The sequence below is a fragment of the Ambystoma mexicanum genome, chromosome 2q, assembly GCF_040938575.1.
Source record: "Ambystoma mexicanum isolate Mex_15411 chromosome 2q, UKY_AmexF1_1, whole genome shotgun sequence".
Taxonomy (NCBI): Eukaryota; Metazoa; Chordata; class Amphibia; order Caudata; family Ambystomatidae; genus Ambystoma; species Ambystoma mexicanum.
Window position 1 is genome coordinate 327495989 of NC_090924.1, and position 22942 is coordinate 327518930.

Sequence of the window (22942 nt, forward strand, 5' to 3'; positions counted from 1 at the left end):
CCTGGCCCAAGATCAGAAAGGATGGCAAGGTAACCAGTGCAGTTTCAGCCAGGAATTCAACGGGGGAGAGGAGGAGAGAAGGCAAAAGCAAAGAGGAAGGTTTTGAGGTGCTTCCAGAACAGGAGATGGTTCTCAAGTTTCAGGAAGCTGGGAAGGCTGTTCCAGAGGGAGGCCCCTGCCGAAGAGAGAGATCTACCACCAACTCGTTCCTTGGAGAAGCGACTGACCCTGAGGGAGTTGGAGGAGGATGAGTGAAGGGCTCGAGAAAGAAGCTATTTGGGAAGAGAGAGTTGAAGATATTGTGGCCCAAGAAGGCCTTGTGGACAATGCAGAGGGTTTTGAACTTAATCCTTGCAGCCACTGGGAGCCAGTGCAGAGATTTTAGTCCTGGAGAGATACAATCCCTGGGCTTGAGGCCAAGGACAAGTCTCGCAGTCCTGTTTTGGATAAGTTGAAGAGGGCGGAGCGTAGAGGCAGGTAGATTTAGATAGAGGCTGTTACAATAGTCCAGCCTAGAGAGAACCGGGGATCTGGAGACAGTGAGCTTCTGAGGGAAGGAGAAGAAAGGAAGAATACCTCTGAGGAGGTGTAGCTGGTAGTATGACTTCTTAGAGATGTGAGGAGAGAAGGAGAGTGTGGAGTCGAAGATGACCCCAAGGTTTTTAGCCTTGCAGGTGGGAGCAGGAAGAGGGCCAAGAGAGGTCCGCCAGAGAGCTGCAGCGAAGGAGGGAGTGGGTGTGCCAATGAGTAAAATCTCTGTTTTACTGGCATTAAGGCAGAGGTCATTGGCGGCACACCACTCCTGGATAGCAGACAGACAGTCAGAGATGAGGGAAGGCGAGGAGGAGGCCGAAGGTAGCTGGAAAATAAGCTGGGTATCATCTGCATAGCACTGAAAATTGGGGCAGAGGGCGGCAATGTGGTGGGCAAGGAGTGCCAGGTATTGGTATTGGTTGAACAGCCAGAGAGAGAGAGAGGTTAGATCCCTGGGGGACACCACAGGTAGAGAAAAATATATTGGAGAGGAAAGACCAAAGTTGGGATGAGAAGACTCCAGTGGCGAAGGAGAGATGTCAGAAATCAGCCAGGGCAGGAGCCAGGGAGTCGATGTGGTCCTTGATAGTTTTGGAGGAACAGGAGTGAACCTGTTTCGACGAGACTTTCATAGATCGGACTTGTCTAGAAACCTTGTCAGCAGAGAAAAGGGGAAAGGCAGAGAAGGAGTCAGGAGAGGTGGCTGCAGAAGGGCCAGAGGAAGAGCAGGGAGCAGGGGGAGGAAGGGGATAGGAGGAGAGTGAGGACAGGATGACCTGAGTATTAGAGATGAAGTGAGAAGCCAGTGCCGTGCAGAGGGCCTGGGAAGGTACAGGAGAGGTAGAGACTGCAGCAGGATTGGCTAGTTCCTTGCAGATTTTAAAGAGTTCAGCCAAGTTGTTTGATGCTGCAGAGATGCGGGCTTGGATATGAGCTCTCTTCTTGGTGAGGACAGAGAGCCGTTATTGCCTTTGAAGCCGGCGGCAGGCCAGTTTGTCAGAGGATGAACATGAAGCACGCCATTTCCTCTCGGCCACCCTGCACATGCGTTTAAGGGTGACAAGGTCTGAGTCATACCAGGAGTTACACTTGGCTTTGAGCTTCAGGCAGATTCTCATGACAGGGGCAAGGATATCAAGAGTATCAGATATAGAGGAGTGGATGATGGAGAGGGCTGTGTCAGGGTGAGAGTCAGCCAAAGGGGGAGTGGGGAGTGAGAATGTGGTGGTGAAAGCCTCAACTGACACGCGCTTCATAGGTCAGATGACCGAGAAGGTGGGTGGCAGTGATGGAGGTGGCTTGGCCTGAGGGGTAGGGAGGGTGAGGTGGGAGGATAGGAGAACGTGATCACTCCAGGAGAGAGGAGTGGAGAAAGGGACGGAGAGGGGAAGGTCAGAGGAGATCAGAACATCAAGAGTGTGCCCTGCAGAATGAGTCAGGCCAGAGGGGAGAATGGTGAGTGAGAGAGAGTCGCAGAGGTCACGAAAGAGTCCAGAGGGGGTCAGGAGGCATCCAGGTGAATGTTGAAGTCTCCAAGAAGGAGGAGTTGAGTGGTTGAGGCCAGGAGTGAGGAGGAGAGGTCCGCCCACTCAGAGAGGAAGGAAGAAATCTGACCAGGTGGCCAATAGATAGTAGCCACAGTAAGGGAATGGCTAGGGGGGAGAGAGAGAGCCGACAGACAAGGCCATCAAAAGAGGACTAGGTCTGCGTAGGAATGACAGGGGCAGGAATCCACTCAGGTAAGATAAGGGCTACACCCCCACCGAGTCAGTTGGGCCTGGGCGCAGAGAGGATGGAGTGTGTCAAAGCTGGTGACAGAGCTGGCCGTGAACCATGTCTCCTTGAGACCGAGGACATCAAGGTCAAGTTCTTCAAGAAGGCGGCAGATATCAGAGGAATGTTTGACAGCAGAGCGAGAGTTAAGAGTGGCAATGTGGAGAAGGTTTAGCAAAAACAAAGAGGTGATGGCTGGAAGGTTTAGAATTAATCTTAACCACAGGCAATGCTCTGGGCAACCCTCCAGACCACCGTTCTTCGCCTGCCAAGCCATTACAGAAGGGAAATACCATATGCAAATCATGCTTGGCCCCATCCCAAAAGGGGCAGTCCAGCCCGAACTGCTAGGCCACATCCCTTCTGCACGAGACCACAAGCATCCCCAGACATGTTTCGCCCTTGTTGGGACTCATCAGTGAGGAGTAGCTTGGGTCTCTCGGCCCAGCAGGCACGGGACCCACGTCTGGGCATACCCGTCCCACTCGGGGTGACATAGCAAAAACAAAGAGGTGATGGCTGGAAGGTTTAGAATTAATCTTAACCACAGGCAATGCTCTGGGCAACCCTCCAGACCACCGTTCTTCGCCTGCCAAGCCATTACAGAAGGGAAATACCATATGCAAATCAGGCTTGGCCCCACCCCAAAAGGGGCAGTCCAGCCCGAACTGCTAGGCCACATCCCTTCTGCACGAGACCACAAGCATCCCCAGACATGTTTCGCCCTTGTTGGGACTCATCAGTGAGGAGTAGCTTGGGTCTCTCGGCCCAGCAGGCACGGGACCCACGTCTGGGCATACCCGTCCCACTCGGGGTGACATAGCAAAAACAAAGAGGTGATGGCTGGAAGGTTTAGAATTAATCTTAACCACAGGCAATGCTCTGGGCAACCCTCCAGACCACCGTTCTTCGCCTGCCAAGCCATTACAGAAGGGAAATACCATATGCAAATCAGGCTTGGCCCCACCCCAAAAGGGGCAGTCCAGCCCGAACTGCTAGGCCACATCCCTTCTGCACGAGACCACAAGCAACCCCAGACATGTTTCGCCCTTGTTGGGACTCATCAGTGATGAGTAGCTTGGGTCTCTCGGCCCAGCAGGCACGGGACCCACGTCTGGGCATACCCGTCCCACTCGGGGTGACAAAGCAAAAACAAAGAGGTGATGGCTGGAAGGTTTAGAATTAATCTTAACCACAGGCAATGCTCTGGGCAACCCTCCAGACCACCGTTCTTCGCCTGCCAAGCCATTACAGAAGGGAAATACCATATGCAAATCAGGCTTGGCCCCACCCCAAAAGGGGCAGTCCAGCCCGAACTGCTAGGCCACATCCCTTCTGCACGAGACCACAAGCATCCCCAGACATGTTTCGCCCTTGTTGGGACTCATCAGTGAGGAGTAGCTTGGGTCTCTCGGCCCAGCAGGCACGGGACCCACGTCTGGGCATACCCGTCCCACTCGGGGTGACATAGCAAAAACAAAGAGGTGATGGCTGGAAGGTTTAGAATTAATCTTAACCACAGGCAATGCTCTGGGCAACCCCCCAGACCACCGTTCTTCGCCTGCCAAGCCATTACAGAAGGGAAATACCATATGCAAATCAGGCTTGGCCCCACCCCAAAAGGGGCAGTCCAGCCCGAACTGCTAGGCCACATCCCTTCTGCACGAGACCACAAGCATCCCCAGACATGTTTCGCCCTTGTTGGGACTCATCAGTGAGGAGTAGCTTGGGTCTCTCGGCCCAGCAGGCACGGGACCCACGTCTGGGCATACCCGTCCCACTCGGGGTGACATAGCAAAAACAAAGAGGTGATGGCTGGAAGGTTTAGAATTAATCTTAACCACAGGCAATGCTCTGGGCAACCCTCCAGACCACCGTTCTTCGCCTGCCAAGCCATTACAGAAGAGAAATACCATATGCAAATCAGGCTTGGCCCCACCCCAAAAGGGGCAGTCCAGCCCGAACTGTTAGGCCACATCCCTTCTGCACGAGACCACAAGCATCCCCAGACATGTTTCGCCCTTGTTGGGACTCATCAGTGAGGAGTAGCTTGGGTCTCTCGGCCCAGCAGGCACGGGACCCACGTCTGGGCATACCCGTCCCACTCGGGGTGACATAGCAAAAACAAAGAGGTGATGGCTGGAAGGTTTAGAATTAATCTTAACCACAGGCAATGCTCTGGGCAACCCTCCAGACCACCGTTCTTCGCCTGCCAAGCCATTACAGAAGGGAAATACCATATGCAAATCAGGCTTGGCCCCATCCCAAAAGGGGCAGTCCAGCACGAACTGCTAGGCCACATCCCTTCTGCACGAGACCACAAGCATCCCCAGACATGTTTCGCCCTTGTTGGGACTCATCAGTGAGGAGTAGCTTGGGTCTCTCGGCCCAGCAGGCACGGGACCCACGTCTGGGCATACCCGTCCCACTCGGGGTGACATAGCAAAAACAAAGAGGTGATGGCTGGAAGGTTTAGAATTAATCTTAACCACAGGCAATGCTCTGGGCAACCCTCCAGACCACCGTTCTTTGCCTGCCAAGCCATTACAGAAGGGAAATACCATATGCAAATCAGGCTTGGCCCCACCCCAAAAGGGGCAGTCCAGCCCGAACTGCTAGGCCACATCCCTTCTGCATGTGGAGAAGGTTGCCATCCTTGAAAGAATTCCGGGGAGGGGTACAGATCAGAGGTACGCCCTGCGAAGGTGTAGAAGGAGCCCTAGAGGGGCAGAGAGGGAGGGCAAGGTAGCCGAGGAAAGGGGAGGGGGACAGCAGGAGAATGTTTGCCCTCTGTCGTGTAAACTATGGGTTTTCACCTTTGGATCCCCCTCTTCCGGGCTCAGATCCAGTTTGCCTCCCTCTGTCGGGTTCACTATGTCTTTTCACAAAACACCTTCGCCTGTTGCATTCACAAGCCTTAATGTCTTTTTAAACATTGCACAGCGGACATCCCTCCGTCGGGTTCATTCTTGTCATCACAATGTTCTTTAGGGTATCAAGCATTGCCCCTTTTTGTCGGCACCCCTCTATCAGGTTCACCCTTGCCAACCACACAGTTCCTTCTCCTTTCTAACTGAGCGGGATTTATTTCCTTTAGCTTTCCTTTAACGTATCGGTCAAAGACTTTTGACTGTACAGAGGATTTGGCAAGACCCTGTATGACCACTTTGACCTTTTCATTGGTAGTTCTACAAAGGCCTCCTGGTATCGGTAGTTTCCCCCTGAAGGGGAGAACAACCAGAGTCTCTTGAGTAAGCACCAGCATGGTGCTGGTGTCACTGGTTTTCCCACAAGATATCAACAGTTCTTTGTTCTTTCCTTAATTTGCCATATGTTACTTTTGTCCAACACAGTTTGGTTTCTTATCGGCTTCCCCCTCGACTCACCGGCTATGATGAACCGCTTAGCTTTTCTTGTCGCTGGAGTCAAGGACAGTACCAAGGTAGCAGGTGTCTCTCCCTCACCTGGTTATCTGTGTAGGAGGGCTCTGTGTACCGTTGACATCTGCTGCAACATACGTTAGCTATTGTTTGCGGTCTTACGATTCCTTGCAGGGAGGTTTGGTGGGTCTGGATTGGAAAGGGCCGCATCTCTCCTTGTCGCCCCTTCAGTTCCTGCCGCCTTTCTCCTCCTATTGAATTACTGTGCCTGGATAGCTGTCTCATCGTCTGCCTTGCTCGTATTGTGCTCTCATGCTCCACCTTTTATCCCTGTGGAGAAGGGAAAGGGCTGTCAGGTGTGTGTGATTCTCGTCAATTGCCTGACTTTGCCTGACCCTTGCCTTGGGACATGTCAGGTAAACAGCTCTGGTGTTAGTCCATTGTCTTTCGTGGTATGAGAAAGTGTTTGTGTCGGAAAAGGGGAAATAGTGTTTTCATGTCTCCTACGTGGTAGGATGGGGAAAAGGTGTTGGAAGAAGGGGGATACCACATCTCACCCATCAGTGTCCCACTTCCACTCCCTGAGGACCCCCCATCCAGGTGATCCTCCCTCACTGGTCCACCCCGAGGAACTGGATCCAATAGCGATGGCCGTGTCCTGGCTACCTGGATGACAGATCCCTGGGGACTAGTCAGGGACATACCTTCAGGTTTCTCACATTATCCAGTGGCACAATCACATGTTTCAGTTGTCCTCCCTTCCCTTTGGGTTATCCTCAGCCCCCTTGGTGTTTTCCCTGCTGCTACAACCAGCTGTGGAGTACTCAAGGAGCAGAGGAGTTTGGTTGCTTACCTACCTTGATAGAATTCTCATTATGGGACTTTCTTGGAAGTGTTGCTCAAGCATCCAAATTCCACTATCAACTTGTTGATGGCATTAAGCTTTCTAGTCCATTGGGAGAAATCAGAGGCTAAGCCTTCCCAGAGGCCTTAGTTTCTGGGATTTAAGGTGGACTGAGTCGCCTCCACCCTTCGTCTGGCCATAACAAGCATTCAGGCTATCAAACGGGAATTGGTTTGTGTGTTACAGGCTCCGGACCTTTCTCTTTGTCAGTTAGCAAAGAGTATAGGCTTCCTGTCAGAATTAATTCAATGATACATTTCTCCTAAGTCACTCACAACTGCCAAAAAAGGTTTTCTTTTATGTCTCATTACCATTTACATATGCATCCCCTGGTATCAGATGTGCTGTGTTTCTCGGGATTGATGTGTCATTATTTTCCTTTTACAAACTCTGGTTGAAACACACCTTAATACCTGGCATGGCATCTAATTCCAGAACATGAGGTTCTCAAATCAGTTTCATACTTTGTCCAGCCTCTCCAAATTCTCTTTCCGAGTTCTATTACTTAGCACAATTCCTTTAATTATTCATGAGCTTTGATTCTCCCTTCCTCCCAGGTCTCTTTGAAGGTTGGATTTAACAGTTTCACTCCTATTTTCTTCAGGTTTCTGCCTTCTACAGAATCTCAGGTCAGAACCGATTCATTCAGGTCTCTCCATATAATCGTGCTCCTTTAGCACATCCAGCTTCTGTCTCCATGACCTCAGGTTCTCTCAAACTTCTCTCAAATCTCTTGAAGATATTGGCTTCTATCAAGGCGTCTTCCAGGTCTCTCTGTGAACTTCAGACTTGTCTACGATCTATCCATGACTTTGGATTCTGTCAGACTTCTCTCAGGTCTCGCCATGATTTTGGTTTCTCTTAACATAACATTCTTAAAAATATTGGTTATCCTCACCTCAGGGTTGTTTTCAGGCAGACACTATTCTCACCCTCCTGCCCTGTCCTTAGGTGTCCCACCTGGTGTCAAGTCTGTGGAGAAGAACCTTTACCTAGGTTCTCTCTTCCACAGATCCCTGACTCTTGTATTGTGTCCACTGGCATTCCCTCACCAGAGCAACTTCTGCATAGCTAGTAGCAAATGAACTAATTTTAACCAGTTAGTGGCATCCCCCATGTATCCAGAGAGTGTTTGAAAGCCTTTATAATTCCTCCCAATCTTTACCTGTTTTGGATGATTGCCTTCTTTTTAAATGTTGGGTCAGTGTATGGTTTCCTAAGCCAGCCTAAAATAGTTTTTCAATTGTGTTGTTTGTTATCGTCACTCGATTGTTTTTTTCTCTCATCTTGCTTATGTGAAACCTGGACGTATTACCACTTCCTCTCTGACAAGAGCGGGTCTTAATACACCAACTGTTGATTAGTCGGCTCCGGGAAGTTACTCAGGTGTTGCACACTTTTAGATATGTTAATGCTGGAAGATGTGCTTTCACAGTGTTCTGCAGTGCCCAGCAAACTCATACTGAATGGGATATGCTGTTTATGCTGAACACAAGCGTTCTTATTCTCACTCAGAAGGTAAAGTGTTTGACTAGGTTTCTCACAGGTCACTTTGTTTTGGTGTCTGTGAACTACTAAGGGTCACCTTTCCTATAGTGTTTAATTCTGTTCAAGTAATACAGTTCAGTTTAACCTCATAACAAGTGTTCACTACATTCTGAATTTTCACTCTTGTACTAGTATTCCAATTTAGGATGCATGTACATTTGGAATGTTCCTCTATTGTTATAATTTGATGGAAAAGACAAAGAATTACGAAGAGAACCCAACTGTAAGTAACTTGAGAGAGATGTTGGTGTAAGCCTGTTTCCTAAAATAGGTATCACCTTTAAAACAGGTCTATGAAAAATAGTTTTTGGCCAAACTTGGAGAACTCTTTTGTTGCAGATTAGGGTTATCCATGTGGAGGCAAAAGGACATGCTGGAACATGAAGGCCCAATTCATCTTTTGAGCTCGAGATGATGAAGCTTTCGGAATTTGGAAAATACTGTACCCCTGAGGGGAGACCCCAGGGAATCTCACTGCATTCGCCAGATCAGACCAGTCCCTTATGGTTTCGCCCCTCATACAAAAGGAAGAGAGGTTTCTCCAACACACCACAATTTATATAAATATGTAGACATTAAATGTAAACTTTTACATAATATGTACATCTACTCACCCTCTTTGCTGAAGTTCTTACCTTTTTCGATAATTGGAGACATTTGATTTGGTAATCTCTTCAAGTTCGAAAATGGCTTTCTGCATTTGTTGAAAAGGGAAACACATTTGTACCCAACACAGTGATACTCCTATTTTGTAAAATTACACCTCAAAAATGGGGTACATTGCCCTTCCTGTTAGCTATATATATATGGTATTACACAAAACAAAGGACATGCAAGGATTTCATTATGCCAATGATTGTTCACACTATTACTGTGTACCCTAACGCTCACCCTAACTAGAAGAACACCCTCTCCCTTTGTGATGTTAATACGTCCTAGGTAACGCTGTAGCATTACGTGAATCTAAGAGGTCTTCCAAAGCACAAAGATTCCGAAGGCAAGAAGAAAACAGCCGGACGTCTCTAGCACTTCTTTAAACCCAAAGGGAAGGGAAAATGGTCTGCGATAGGTTCTGCCGAGTTTGAAAGGGAAAATATTTCGAGCACTGATAACAAAACTTGTATGGTTGTCGAGGCAATCACTCACTGCCTTCCGTTTGACGGCGCTACATGCGTGAGGGCTGAATGTACACCCTTAACACTGACCGATCTTGGATTGCGCCGCAGTAAAGGAAACAACGCTGCACTGTTTTGGTTATACCAGTGCAACGGCGTCACATGATTTTCAGAGTGCGTTCACTCTCGCACGTCTATGGGTCACGTGAAAGATAGCAACCGCAACAAGTGCACCATTGTTTCCTTTATTGCGGCGCGATACGATATCCAGCCTAATTCCACCCCGGTACCAGTAACTTTTTGCGGGTTGACTGCAGTCTAAAATCCAACCTTCCATTGACGGATATGCTAATAATTAAGCAAGTCGTTTCGGAACACCGTTCCGTCTGCATACGACAAAAAACAAAATAATCACGCTGAACAACATTTGGGGTATAGAGTCTTTGTTGACCTCTCTGGAAGAAAGTGTGTCCTGAAGATGGTCTTAAAGAAAGAACCAAAGACAATAGAGTCTTAGATATAAAATGGCCGACAGTTATCTAAGATACCCATGTAAATTGTTTTGTGGGATTTTGATGCAAACAAAGTGTTTACCAATGTATATATATTTGTGTTGCTTGCACCCCTTGCACTATGTGTGCACTATGCACAATGTCCTTTTCTTTATAAAAAAAATTTTTTTTAGAAAAATGTTTTCCCTTTAACAATGCAATGTTTTGTGTTTGCGGCAATTTGTGCCTTTTAATAGTATACAATATGCAATAAAATCAGCTTTTTTTGTAACTAGCCTCTCTGTGTTGGGTTCATGATGTTAGGTAGCCATAATATCAAACGGTATTTGTTTAGTTTGTATTTAGGATGGTTGAAGGCCTCACTTGCTAAGGTGGGATTTCCATACCTAAAGAATCCAAGGAAAGTCTGAGTCAGTAAATTCAACTTAAATGGCTGTCTGCATCCAAAACCTAAACTTGCCCTCAAAATTACAGCTAAACAATGTGTAGGGATGTCAGTAATAAAAGAAACAGTGTTCAAAGTAAGATTCTGAGCTTCTTACAGCTCCAGGCTTGCTTTCCAGCTCCCCTTTCCCAAGTTCAAAACAGTTCCACAAAGTCTTGGGGTTCCCTTCCCTGCAAAGATAGCACAGTTGAAAAGGAACCTTGGGGGTTCGCTTCCCCAAGAAGACAAGACAATTCCAAAAGCATATCTCGGGGTTCCTTTCCCCAAGAAGACTATACAGTTCAAAAAGGGACCTCGGGTTTCCTTTCCCCAAGAAGACACCACAGTTCAAAATTGGCCTCCGGATTCTCTTCTCTTAAGGCCTCACCAAAACCTATATGGTCTCAGGTCTTTCTTTCCCAAGACATCAGCTTGCCGACTGGCACTTAAGCTCAGTCTCTCAATATTCAAAACCAGTTCCAGGTCAACTTTACACTCCTGGTTCTTGACAGTTCATACGGATTGCTTTTCTTCTGTTTCACTTCAGCAATCCCTTTCAAGCACTTTTTTGCTCTCTGGTTGTTTCTTTGGCTTTCAGAATAGGGTATTCAGATAGGGTATTCCCAGTCTAGGCACAATTGTCAGACCACACGGTCCACCCACCACAGGTCACGCAACCGGTCACCCTTGGCTTGCTTGCCCGCACAGATTCTTCTGTAACTGCCCCTATGTTCTGGTTCACACTCGCTTGGCTTTCTTTTTGCCAACCTTTGGCTTTGCTACAGCATGATTTCCTTTTTGCCAGTCTTTTGACTTTGCCACAGTGAGCGATTTCATACAGTTTATTTCGTGGTGTTCTTTTCCCTTCACCACACTTTGCCACAATGCTCTCACACGCCTCAGCAATGTTCCATATTTGCTTTACATTGCAATTCATAAGATTCGTTCTTTGCTTTCAATATATTGTACGTGTACTTCACACCAACTTGTCATCAGTTCATAGGTTTATCAAAAGCTTTCATATGCTTGTCAAATGCTTTCTTTTAGATTGGTATTCAATAGTTCAAAGTTCTTATACCTTTGCTCACACTTCATTGTATTTGTAGTATAAAAAATAAAAGTGTATATTTTATACTGAATTCGAGGTTTTGAGTACATGGTGGTTATTTGAGAAGAGCAAATTTGTCACCATTTAAAAAAAAAAGAATGTTAGATTCTGATTTCCTTATGAGTATACTAGAATTCATCATAACCATTTACTTTGGTTCACTGTATCTTGCACATCATCTTTCGTTCATTCAGCATTCACTTTTGCCACGCAACATCCCCAGGAGTGCCCCGTTTCGAGTGTTCCCTTTTTCCTCACTTACCGTTCCCTGGCGTCTCCTATGGGCGGCTGTCTTCTTTTGCTCTGCTCCACATACATGTTCTCAATGGATGGCGAGCCCTGCTCGCAATTCACTCCTCTCTTTCTGAGGGTTGACGGTAGCTCTGCTAGCTTCCCGCGGACGCTGCTGGTGGCTTACAGCTATCGGATTTCTTAGCTGCGGGCACTATCAAAAGTATGACACTGACACAAAAGGTACTATTTGGAAAACCTTTATTAAAGTTTCTGGGTTTGGAAAAACTCCTACTTTAACCTATGACTAGGGTGGGAGTAGTCTCAACCATCAAATAATAAATAAAACAGTACTAGTTGAGTCTGTCAAATAAAAATGGTCTATACTAACAAAAACCTAATGCCTGCCCTATTTCTTGTACAAAAAGTGTGTAAAGGAGATGTGTATGCAAAGGAAAATCAGTGTTCGAATATAAAGAATAAATGTGGCTGAGTCAGCTCTCCTCCCCACGTTAGACAGCACGGAGTAAGGCGGTCCCCGTAGGCAGTATGACACACTCTGACTCGGGTTCTTAACACAAAGGCAGTTCAAAATGTGGGTCGAGGCCCGCTTGGCCTTCCACGTCAAAGACTCTCTTTGCAGCCTTCCAAACAACGTTCAACAAAAAGTTCACGCTGGTCCCCCTCTGTTGGGCTCAGACCTTTCAAAAGGATAGAGTTAGGCAGATTGTTTTCTGAATCTTGCTTCATGATACCTTCACAAATGGTGTCAGCGATGGGATGCGCTCAATTGATACAAACTGAGGGACCCCTATGTGGTTGGTAGTTCAACAGACCTCAGGGAAGGATACAATTGTAAAGGTTCAGGATCGAGATTGAGTCTCAACAATACTTGTAGGGGCTCCCTTATCCAAACTTATTTCATATCCTTTAGGGGTTCCCTTCCCCTAACTTATTACACTTCGGGTCTCCCTCAGTCGGGATTGGACCTTTTCCTGATGTTGAAGACTTTCGAATGTGTGTGGCTTTCTCAACAGACCTCTGCAGGACTACATCGACTCAAAGTTCAACGTTTACCTTTTTACTCTCGACTTTTCTCTGGGTTCATTTTGATCACTTTGCTTTTACAGTTCCTTCACTTTTTCGCTACAAACAATTCACATTTCACAGAGACTTTCGAGTGGGCTACTTCCTTTTGCTGGACCACTCCGTTGCTCAGTATCGCTGATTTCACAGCTATCCTTACTTAAAGGTTCATTCACATGTTTGCCTTTCTTCGCGTCTCATCCACACGCGTGTGGTCTTCACTTGCAATATAATGTTGCAACTTCAATCTTTCCTTACAACCGGTCTATCAGGTTGCTTGCCAACTCACCGGCTGTCAGGATAACATGGATAAGATATGGCTTGGGTTTAGTAAATTGCAATTAATATAGTATAGCAGGAGTATATAGTTTCTTTTCTTAACAGTTATCCAATTCACAAGTCAAGGTTAGTATCACAGGCTTGGCCTCGCCTCCCCAACTCTGCCGTTCACCCGGGAGGGTCGCTGGCATCCTTGAAACACAACGCGGCCTTCTTGTTTGGGCTTTGGCCTTCTCTACATGTCTTTGGCGGCCTTTTGGAGACAACAACCTCCTGTGGGAAACTCTTGGTGTTCTAGAACTGCTGCTCTCATCCTGTGGTCTATCACTCTGCTCCAGTAGGTTTGCCTTCACCCCAGAAGTTCTGCTCTTATTTGTGTTCCACCTTGCTCAGAGTGTATCTCTATGTTCCGCCTTTTATCTGTGTCAGGAGCGCCAATTGGTATCAGATGTATGCACTTAAAGTCAAGTGTCTGACTTTGCCTGATCCTATTAGGACATGTCCAGTACAATGTGTAAGAGTTAGTCTTGTTACTCTGTCGCCCTCATCCTCGGCCCAGTGTTTGTGTAGAAAGGATGGGGGAGTTGGGACATCAGAGAATCCTACAAAATAGGATGGGTTAGGTGTATAGAAAAGGGGGAATACCGCGTCTCACCTTTGGCTGCCTCACCCCCACTCCCCGAACACCCCTCACCCAGGTGATCCTGCTGCACTGGTCGACCCCCTGAGAGAGAGAGAGATCCCCAGGGACTAGTAGGCAAGACACCCTTTGGTTCCTCACAGCACCGACCAGTGAGGCTTCCATGGCTGTGGCGCTCTCACAGCCCCTCCAGGCCTTGGCACCACAGTTCCCTTTTGCTTCTTGCCGGCGTCCTGGTTTCCCGAAAGAACCCCCCTTGGCTGCCTTGTATTCTACAGGATTTCTCACCCCTTAATGCGTGCAACGCTCGGCCCGGCTTCTCTCCTGCTGGTGTCCCCTCACACCTTGTCGGTTCCACCTTGTATACACCTGCAAATGTTTGACAGGTTGCAGGCATGAGTCCTCAGGCCCAATTGCCTGACCATAATCAGTGAAGTACTCTGGATATGCCTGAACATTACACCAGTCTGTAGGCCTCTTCCTCATCTCAGTACTAGAGTGGTGAAATGACATGTTAGTGTGCATTACTCCTAGTCGCCTCTTCCTCGCCCGAGTACTATAATGGAATGAATAAGAAGAACTGAGGGGAAAGGGTTTGCAACAGCTTATAAAGGCAGGAGGAGGGGGAGGTTGGTTCTCACTTGGAAAAGGGGGATATCATGTCTCGCCTGTGGATATCCTCTTCATAACCCTCTTCCTAGTGTTTCTAGATGGATAATGTTTTCTGGTGTTAGACTGGGCAGAGGGAAAGGGGTAACAATATCCCATAAATGCGGCCGGGATGGAGGGTTCATCATGGAATGGAAATGGGGGATACCGTGTCTCACACAAGGGCATCCCCCTACCACTCCCCAAGTCTCCCCTACCCAGGTGATCCTCCCTCGCATCTCCACCGCCAGGGTCGGGATCCAAAAGCGATGGCCCTTCCCTGGCCACCTGATTAGAGGATGTTGGGGAGAATGAAGTGAGGACGCCATCAGGTTCATCTCATACCCTTCCCCAATAAATATGGCCTTCCGCACAAGGGACACATGTTACTAGTCGTTTAGGGGTTTGGTCATTGTGCAAATTTTCAGGATTCGAAGCCCAGTCCCATACAGATGTGGTATGTACAAATGGCTCAGCCTACCAGGCTTTCAAAGGGGAAAATTGTGATCGGCTTGGGTAGACCTATTGTAAAAAATGCTGTAATGTTAGGGAAGTCTGCACTGATAATTATTTCCTCAGGAAGACCTGGCATTATTGCTGATGGGAAGTTGCTAGTGGTCCCTTGGACATGGATGGGGATGACTACCTTAGGATATATTTTATGGTCCCCATGGACACAGGTGATCTTTACTAAGGAGGCACCACATAGTTTCTCAGAGGGTATAAGATCTGCTCTTAAGACCGTTTGTTTGCTCCCAGAATCTATTAGGGCCGGAACAGGAATCCCATTTACAAGAATAGGTTTGTAAGTGGATTTGGATGAGGTTCTGCAGAAAAAATTACTTTGGGTCTCTACCGGTTCATATGAGTCTGGATCTTCCCACTCTTCTCCTACCATACACCTGGTTTCCAAAGGCTCCTCTTTTATTCTGGGGACAATTTCTGGCTAGGTGCCCTGGTTCTTTGCATGAAAAACAAATCGCGGTTATAGGTTTTTATGGTTTAATATCTTCCCTTCTTATCTCTTCTTTGGGCTTGGTATCTGATCTCCTCTCTATTTTCCCTCTTTCACCTCTATGGATGTCTCTGGGTCGATTAGAAAATGTGTTACTTTCCTTTGGGAAGAAATTTGGTCAAAGAGACGCCTTATTGTCTTTCCTTTCCTCAGTCTGATGTAACATATGGAAGTGTTTGTTAGCATCAGCGAAGTTCTGAGCAGTCTCAATAGCTAGAGCAGGGGTGGGTTTATTTCGTTGTAATACTTCTCTTTGAAGTGCGGGAGGTAGGGAATTAATACATTGTTTGATACATTGAGCATCCAATGCTTCCAGCAAGGTTTTCTTTTGCCAACCACAAGAATGGTGTATTCTTAAGTCGCTCCCCCAACTCTACAGGTGTTTCCCCAGGGTTAAATTTTAGGCTTCTTAATTTTTGGTGGTAGAAACTGCTACATTGACCTACCCGTTGCAAGAGCCCTTCTTTGATGTCATTAAAAGAGGTTGTTCCAGGGAGATTTAATAACTGGTAGGAGGTCTGCAATTCTCCTTTGAGTAGGTGACCCAGGTAACACAGTTTAAGTTCCTCCCTGCACCTGAACTGATTGGCCAACCTCTCGAAGTTTAAGAAAAAAACGCCCAGACTGTCTCCCTCTTTATATGGCTGAAGCAGTCCCTGGGGAACATTTGGTTTTTCTTGGGCAGCAATCAGTCGTTCCAACTCTGTTTGAAATCGTTGCTCAGCTTGGATCTGGTGTGTGGCTTATTGGGTCCACACTTCTTCTAAAGACGCCAATTGTGTCACTTGGACTTCCTTCAGAATCCGACGTAGAGAAAAATTCCAAATCCTCAGTGGTATCAGATTTGACTTCAAACCCTTCCAAACTGGCGTGTGTCAGAATCCCTTCTCCAGTTTCCTCTATCACTGACTCTAAGGGAGAGTGAAGGGAAGGGAACAGGTTTTAGCACGCCTCTGTTCCAGGCTTACTCGGCCTAAATCCCCAGGACTAATAAAGGTTTGTGATTTTCTGATCAATTAAAAAAAATTGTCTACATGCTTCAGATGATAGGTGGCCATGGGAAGAGTATCGAGAAGGAGTTCAGATTGATATTATAAATCTTGACACTTCACAGGAATATGTAGTTGGAGGGAAATGGACATCATTATTGTTGAGACTCAATCTCGATCCTGAACCTTTACAATTGTATCCTTCCCTGAGGTCTGTTGAACTACCAACCACATAGGGGTCCCTCAGTTTGTATCAATTGAGCGCATCCCATCGCTGACACCATTTGTGAAGGTATCATGAAGCAAGATTCAGAAAACAATCTGCCTAACTCTATCCTTTTGAAAGGTCTGAGCCCAACAGAGGGGGACCAGCGTGAACTTTTTGTTGAACGTTGTTTGGAAGGCTGCAAAGAGAGACTCAATCTCGATCCTGAACCTTTACAATTGTATCCTTCCCTGAGGTCTGTTGAACTACCAACCACATAGGGGTCCCTCAGTTTGTATCAATTGAGCGCATCCCATCGCTGACACCATTTGTGAAGGTATCATGAAGCAAGATTCAGAAAACAATCTGCCTAACTCTATCTTCTGATAAGAAAGGGGACTTCCACATTCAGGCTCCCATGCTACCTCCTCTGGGCTCTGGCTTAAGAAGAAGGGGTCAACGACAGTCCTTGCACTGTTCTGATCTGCACAAGTCACAGTAATCATACTCACCCACAGTGAGGGAATTCTTTACTGCCTACTATGAAGGCATTGTGAAGCAAGACACAGACAAAAGATTCAAAGTTCAAACAAAAGTAATTCATTAACTTAAATGTCAGGATGGTTGAAGGCCTAACTTGCCCTATGCTAAGGTGGGATTTCCCTACCTAGAGAAAGTAAGGAGAGTCTGAGTCAGTAAGTTCAACTTAAAGGTCTGTCTGTGTCCAAAACCTATAATTGCCCTAAATATTACTGCTAAACAATGTGTAAGGATGTCAGCAATAAAGGAAACAGTGTTCAAAGTAAAGTTCTGAGCTTCTTCCAGCTCTGGGCCTGCTTTCCAACCCCCCTTAACCAAGTTCAAAACAGTTACACAAAGTCTCAGGGTTCCCTTCCCCGCAAAGATTACACAGTTCAAAAGGAATCTCAGGGTTCCCTTTCCCAAGAAGACAAAACAATTCCAAAAGGAGATCTCAGGGTTCCTTTCCCCTAGAAGACTATACATTTCAAAAAGGGATCTTGGGTTTCCTTTCCCCAAGAAGACACCACAGTTCAAAATTGGCCTCAGGATTCTCTTCTCTTAATGCCTTATCAAAACGTATACGGTCTCTGGTTTTTCTTCCCTAAGACAACAGCTGGCCAACTGGTACTTGAGTTCCGTCTCTTAATATTCAAAACCAGTTCCAGGTCAACTTTACACTCCTTCTAGTTCTTAACAGTTCATACAGATTGCTTTTCTTCTGATTCACTTCAGCAATCCCTTTTAGGAACTTTTATTTTCTCTCTGTTTGTTTCTTTGGCTTTCACAGATAGGGTAAACCTGGTCTAGGTGCAGTTGTCGGATCACACAGTCCACCCATCACAAGTCACACAAGCGGTCATCCTAGGCCTGCTTGCCCGCACAGGTTCTTCTGTTACTGCCCCCGTGTTCTGGTTCACACTCACTTGGCTTTCTTCTTGCCAACCTTTTGGCTTTGCCACAACGTGATTTGCCACAATGGGTTCTTCATACAGTTTATTTTGTGGTGTTCTTTTCCCTTCATCACACTCCTCAGCAATGTTCCATATTTGCTTTACATTGTATTTCATAAGATTAGTTCTTTGCATTCAATATATTGAACGTGTACTTCACACCAACTTGTCACCAGTTCATAGGTTTATCAAAAGCTTTCATGTGCTTGTCAAAATCTTTCTTTTAGTTCGATATTCGTTAGTTCAAAGTTCTTATACCTTTGCTCAAACTTCATCATATTTGTAGTATTTATCATTACCATTTACTTTGGTTCATCGTATTTTGCACATCATCTTTCATTCATTCTGCATTCACTTTTGCCACTAACAGTCCCAGCAGCGCCCCGGTTCCATGTGTTCCCTTTGTCCTCACTCACCGGTCCCTGGCATCTCCTCCGGGTGGCTGTATTCTCTTGCTTTGCATTCACATTCTCGGTGAATGGCGAGCTCCGCTCACAATTCGCTCTTCTCTATATGTGGGTTGCCGGTAGCTCTGCTTGCTTCCTGCGGATGTTGCCATTGGGTTACAGCTATCGGATCTCTTGTTCGGTCAGCAGCTCCTGCTGCGGGCACAGACCAGTGAGCACCCACGTCTGTGGCCCTTGCATGGCCCCTCCAGGCCTCAGCGCCACAATTCCCTTTTTCTTCTTGCCGGCGTCCTGGTTTCCCGATGGGACCCTCCTCGGGCTCCTCGCATTCCACAGGATTTCTTTCTCTTTAGACCTGCAACACTCGGCCAGGATTCTGTCCTGCTGGTCTCCCCTCACACCTTGTCGGCTCCACCTTTTTTACACCTCCAACCGTTTGACAGTTTTCAGGTGTGAGTCCTCCGGCCCAATTGCCTGACCATAATTAGTGAAGTACTCTGGACATGCCTGACCCTTACTCCAGTCTGTAGGCCTCATCCTCGTCTCAGTACTAGAGTGGTGAAATGATATGTTACTGTGCATTACTCCTAGTCACCTCTTCCTTGTCCCAGTACTATAATGGAATGAGAGGAAATGAGGGGAAGGGGTTTGCAACAGCCTATAAAGGCAGGGGCGGGGGTTGGTTCTCACCTACAAAAGGGAGATACCATGTCTCGCCTGTGAATATCATCTTCTTCACCCTCTTCCTAATGTTTCTAGATGGATAATGTTTTCTGGTGTTAGACAGGGCAGAGGGAAAGGGGTAACAATATCCCAAAATGCTACTGGGACTGAGGGTTCATCATGGAATGGAAATGGGGGATACTACGTCTTACCTGAGGACATCGCCCTAACACACCCCAAGTCTCCCTTACCCAGGTGATCCTCCCTCGCATTCCACGCCCATTTTTGGGATCCAAAAGTGATGACCCTTCCTTGACCACCTGAGTACAGGATGTTGGGGAGAATGAAGTGAGCACCTTCAGGGTCCTCACACTACGCACTCATCTGTGCAAAGAGCAGGGGCAAACATTTCAAATTGAAAGCTACAAGCAGGTCATAAAAAGTCACTCATCACCTCAATTCCACCATACACAAAGCAAAGCATTTCTTACTTGCCAATAATCATTTTTCACTAGCCAAAGGCTAGTGTAAAATGTGCGCCCTGCAAAGCTTTTAATGGGTTCTCCCAAGGGCATGTGCAGCCTTGTATGTGCTTGCAAAGCCAACTTGCCACCTAGTTAAAGAAGTAAACGGGCAATAATGTGGTGTGTGACATAATGAAACATAGCACTGTATCAACAGCACAGGATAACATGGATAAGATATGGCTTGGGTTTAGTAAATTGCAATTAATATAGTATAGCAGGAGTATATAGTTCAAGTTGCAAGCTTCTAGACTAGCATAAATGTCACCTGTATAAAGATGGAGGTGCCATGAATGGTATCACAGGACACCCTCCCCGGGACCCTGCAAAAGGGCAGAAGAGAGTGACAATCTGCAGGCCTGGAGTCACACTTTCCAAGAGCACATTGCTTATAAGCAGGCATATCAGGGAAATCTCGCTAAAGGGTGCCAGAATCACGTACTTTGTGGCGTCCCCTGGCCACAGAGTTCCGAGCCCCTCACCCTCGATCTTCACATAGGTTACCCCATCACACAGGATGAATGTAAATATCTGCTTGATCTGCAATGATGAATCATCTATTTCTTTGTGTTCAATCAGAGATCTAATTTCAATCTGGGAAATGGCAGCCTTTTCAGAGGTTTCTATGAAAAATGTAACCTTAAATACATGTCTAAAAATGTAAGTATGAGTAAACTGAAATTCTACTGTAACCTGCAACAATGCCGGCAAAACTGCACATCATTCACAGGGAAATGTGATTGGCTATACTAATATGAATGCACCAAAATTCTGTTTTTGTTTTGATTACATAAAGCTTCTTTTTTATTAAAAAAAACTGTTGGTAGACAGGAGTAAATGAACAGATAAAAGAGGAGAGCACTAACTAAATGAATATCAATAGTAAAAGCAAAACAAGAAATGAGGTACAAAAACACTGGAAATAAAATTAATGCAAATCACCACCCACTGCACCATGATATGATATGACATTTATAACACGCTGTACACAAGTGTTTCTAGGCGTGACAAGATAAAGAGGGGGAAACAAAGGGAGGACAAAACAATGATCTTAATAGACTTTGTGTCATTCAGATCGGGCAAGTATGTGGAGGAGGGAAGGGAAAAGTGCCGGGGGCGGCGGGAGAAGTACATGTAACTCAATAAGCGCAGCCAGCGGGTGGCTCATAAGTACAGAGAGAAGGGACTGTAGGGTTGCAGGTACAGAACCTACCCTTAAGTGCTGGGCAGCCCTGAGGCAGTGCATGGGCAACTGGGCATGCAGGAGCCTGGGCCCGAGTTCAGAAGGTAGCCAGGCAACAAGTGCGTGGAGCAGTCAGGGGCATCGACAGGGGAGAGGAAGAGAGAAAGTGGAAGCGAAAAGGAAGGTCTTGAGTTGCTTCAGGAACCGGAGGTGTTTCTGCTCAAGTTTGAGAGAGGCAGGGAGGCTGTCCGGAGGGAGGTCCCAGCCAAGGGGAGAGATCTGCCCCCACTCTCTGCTTGGAGAAGCGTCTGACCCTCAGAGAGTTGGAGGTGGATGAGTGGATAGCTTGAGAAGGAAGATATTTAGAAAGAAAAAGTTGGAAGTAGTGCGGTTCCAAGCCCCAAAAATCCTTGTGGATGAGGCAAAGGGTCTTGAACTTGATCCCTGAAGCCACAGGAAGCCAGTGAAGAGATTTCAGAGCTGGAGAGATACGATCTCTGGGTTTGAGGCCAAGGACAAGTCTTGCAGTCCTGTTCTGGATAAGTGGTAAAGGAAATAGGAAGAATCGAGGCAGGCAGATTTAGAAAGAAGCTGTTGTAGTAGTCCAGCCTAGAGAGGACCAGGGCTCTGGAGACAGTGAGCTTCTGGGGGAAAGTGAGAAAAGGAAGAATACCTCTGAGGAGGTGCAGCTGATAGTTTCTTCTTTCTTAGAGATGTCAGAGATGTGAGGAGAGAAGGAGAGGGTGGAGTCGAAGATGACACCAAGGTTCTTAGCCTCACAGGAAGTAGCAGGAAGAGGGCCCAGAGTGGGCAGTCAGAGAGAGAGAGAGAGGAAAGGAGGAAGCAGGGGTCCCGATGAGGAGGATCTCAGTTTTACTCAGTTTTACTGGCATTAAGGCAGAGATCATTGGCGGCACACCATTCCTGAATTGCGGCCAGGCAGTTTGGTATGAGAGAAGGAGCAGAGGTGGCTGAGGGGAGCCTGAAAGAGAGCTGAGCCATCCGCATAACACTGAAAATTGGAGCAGAAAGTAGTGATGTGGTGGGCAAGAGGTGCTAGGTAGTGGTTGAAAAGCCAGGGAGAAAGGTTAGACCCATGGGGAACACCACAAGTAGAGAGAGAGACAGAAGAGAGGAAAGACCCCAGTTGGACCTGAGAGGGTCAGTCGGTGAGAAAGGAGGTCAACGAGGACACGGCCTGATCAGTGATACCCAGGTTGTTACAGAGGCGATTGAGCAGGATGACATGGTTGACCGTATCAAAAGCAGAGGATAGATCGAGGAGAGTGAGGACAGAAGGTAGATTAGAGTCAAGATTAGACAGCAGGTCTTCACAGGTGTCCAGGAGAGCAGTTTCCATGCTTCTGGCAACTCTGAAGCCAGACTGGTGACCGTGGAGACAACCAACAGATTCATTATGCAGATTAAGCTGGGAGATGGCCAGGAAAGGAGTGATGGAGTTCGGGCGATAGCTAGCCGGAGAAGAAGGATCGGTGGAGGGCTTCTTTAGAAGGGGTGCTTAAGGGAGTGCTTAAAGGGGGAGGGGAAGTTTCCAATGGCAAAGGAGTGATTGCAGAAATTGGCCATGGCTGCAGCAAGGGTGTCAATGTCGTCCTTGATGGTTTTTAATGAGCAGGGGAGAACCTGCTTTGTCAAGACTTTCATAGATCAGACTTGTCTAGAAACATTGTCAGGGGTGAACAAGGGAAAGGAGGAGAAAGGAGGAGGAGAAACGGCCATAGATGGGCCAGAAAGGGTAGAGGAGGAGGAATAGGAGATAGAGGAAGAGAGGGTGGAGAGGATGTCCTGAGTTTAAGTGGTGAAATGAGAAGGTAACGTACAGAGGGCCTGGGAGGGAACAGGAGAGGTAGAGACTGGCTAGCTCCTTGCAGATTTTGAAAAGTTGAGCCAAGTTGTTAGATGACGCAGAGACACAGGCTTGGATGTAGGCTCTCTTCTTAGAGAGGACAGAGAGTTTGTACTGCTTTTGGAGCAGGCGGCAGGCCAGTTTGTCAGGGGGTGTGCCTGATGCCCTCCACTTCTTCTCAGCCACTCTACACTTGCGTTTAAGGGTGGCGATGTTGGACTCGTAACAAGAGTTGCACTTGGATTTCGGATTCAAACGGATCCTCATGACAGCGGCAAGGACATCCAGAGTGTTAGAGATAGAGAGATGAAGGATAGAGAGGGCTATGTCAGGGTATGAGTCAGCAGCAATAGAGAGATGAAGGTTAGAGAGGGCTGTGTCAGGGTATGAGTCAGCCAAAGGTGCAGGAGGGGGAGAGAAAGTAGCGGCGAAAGC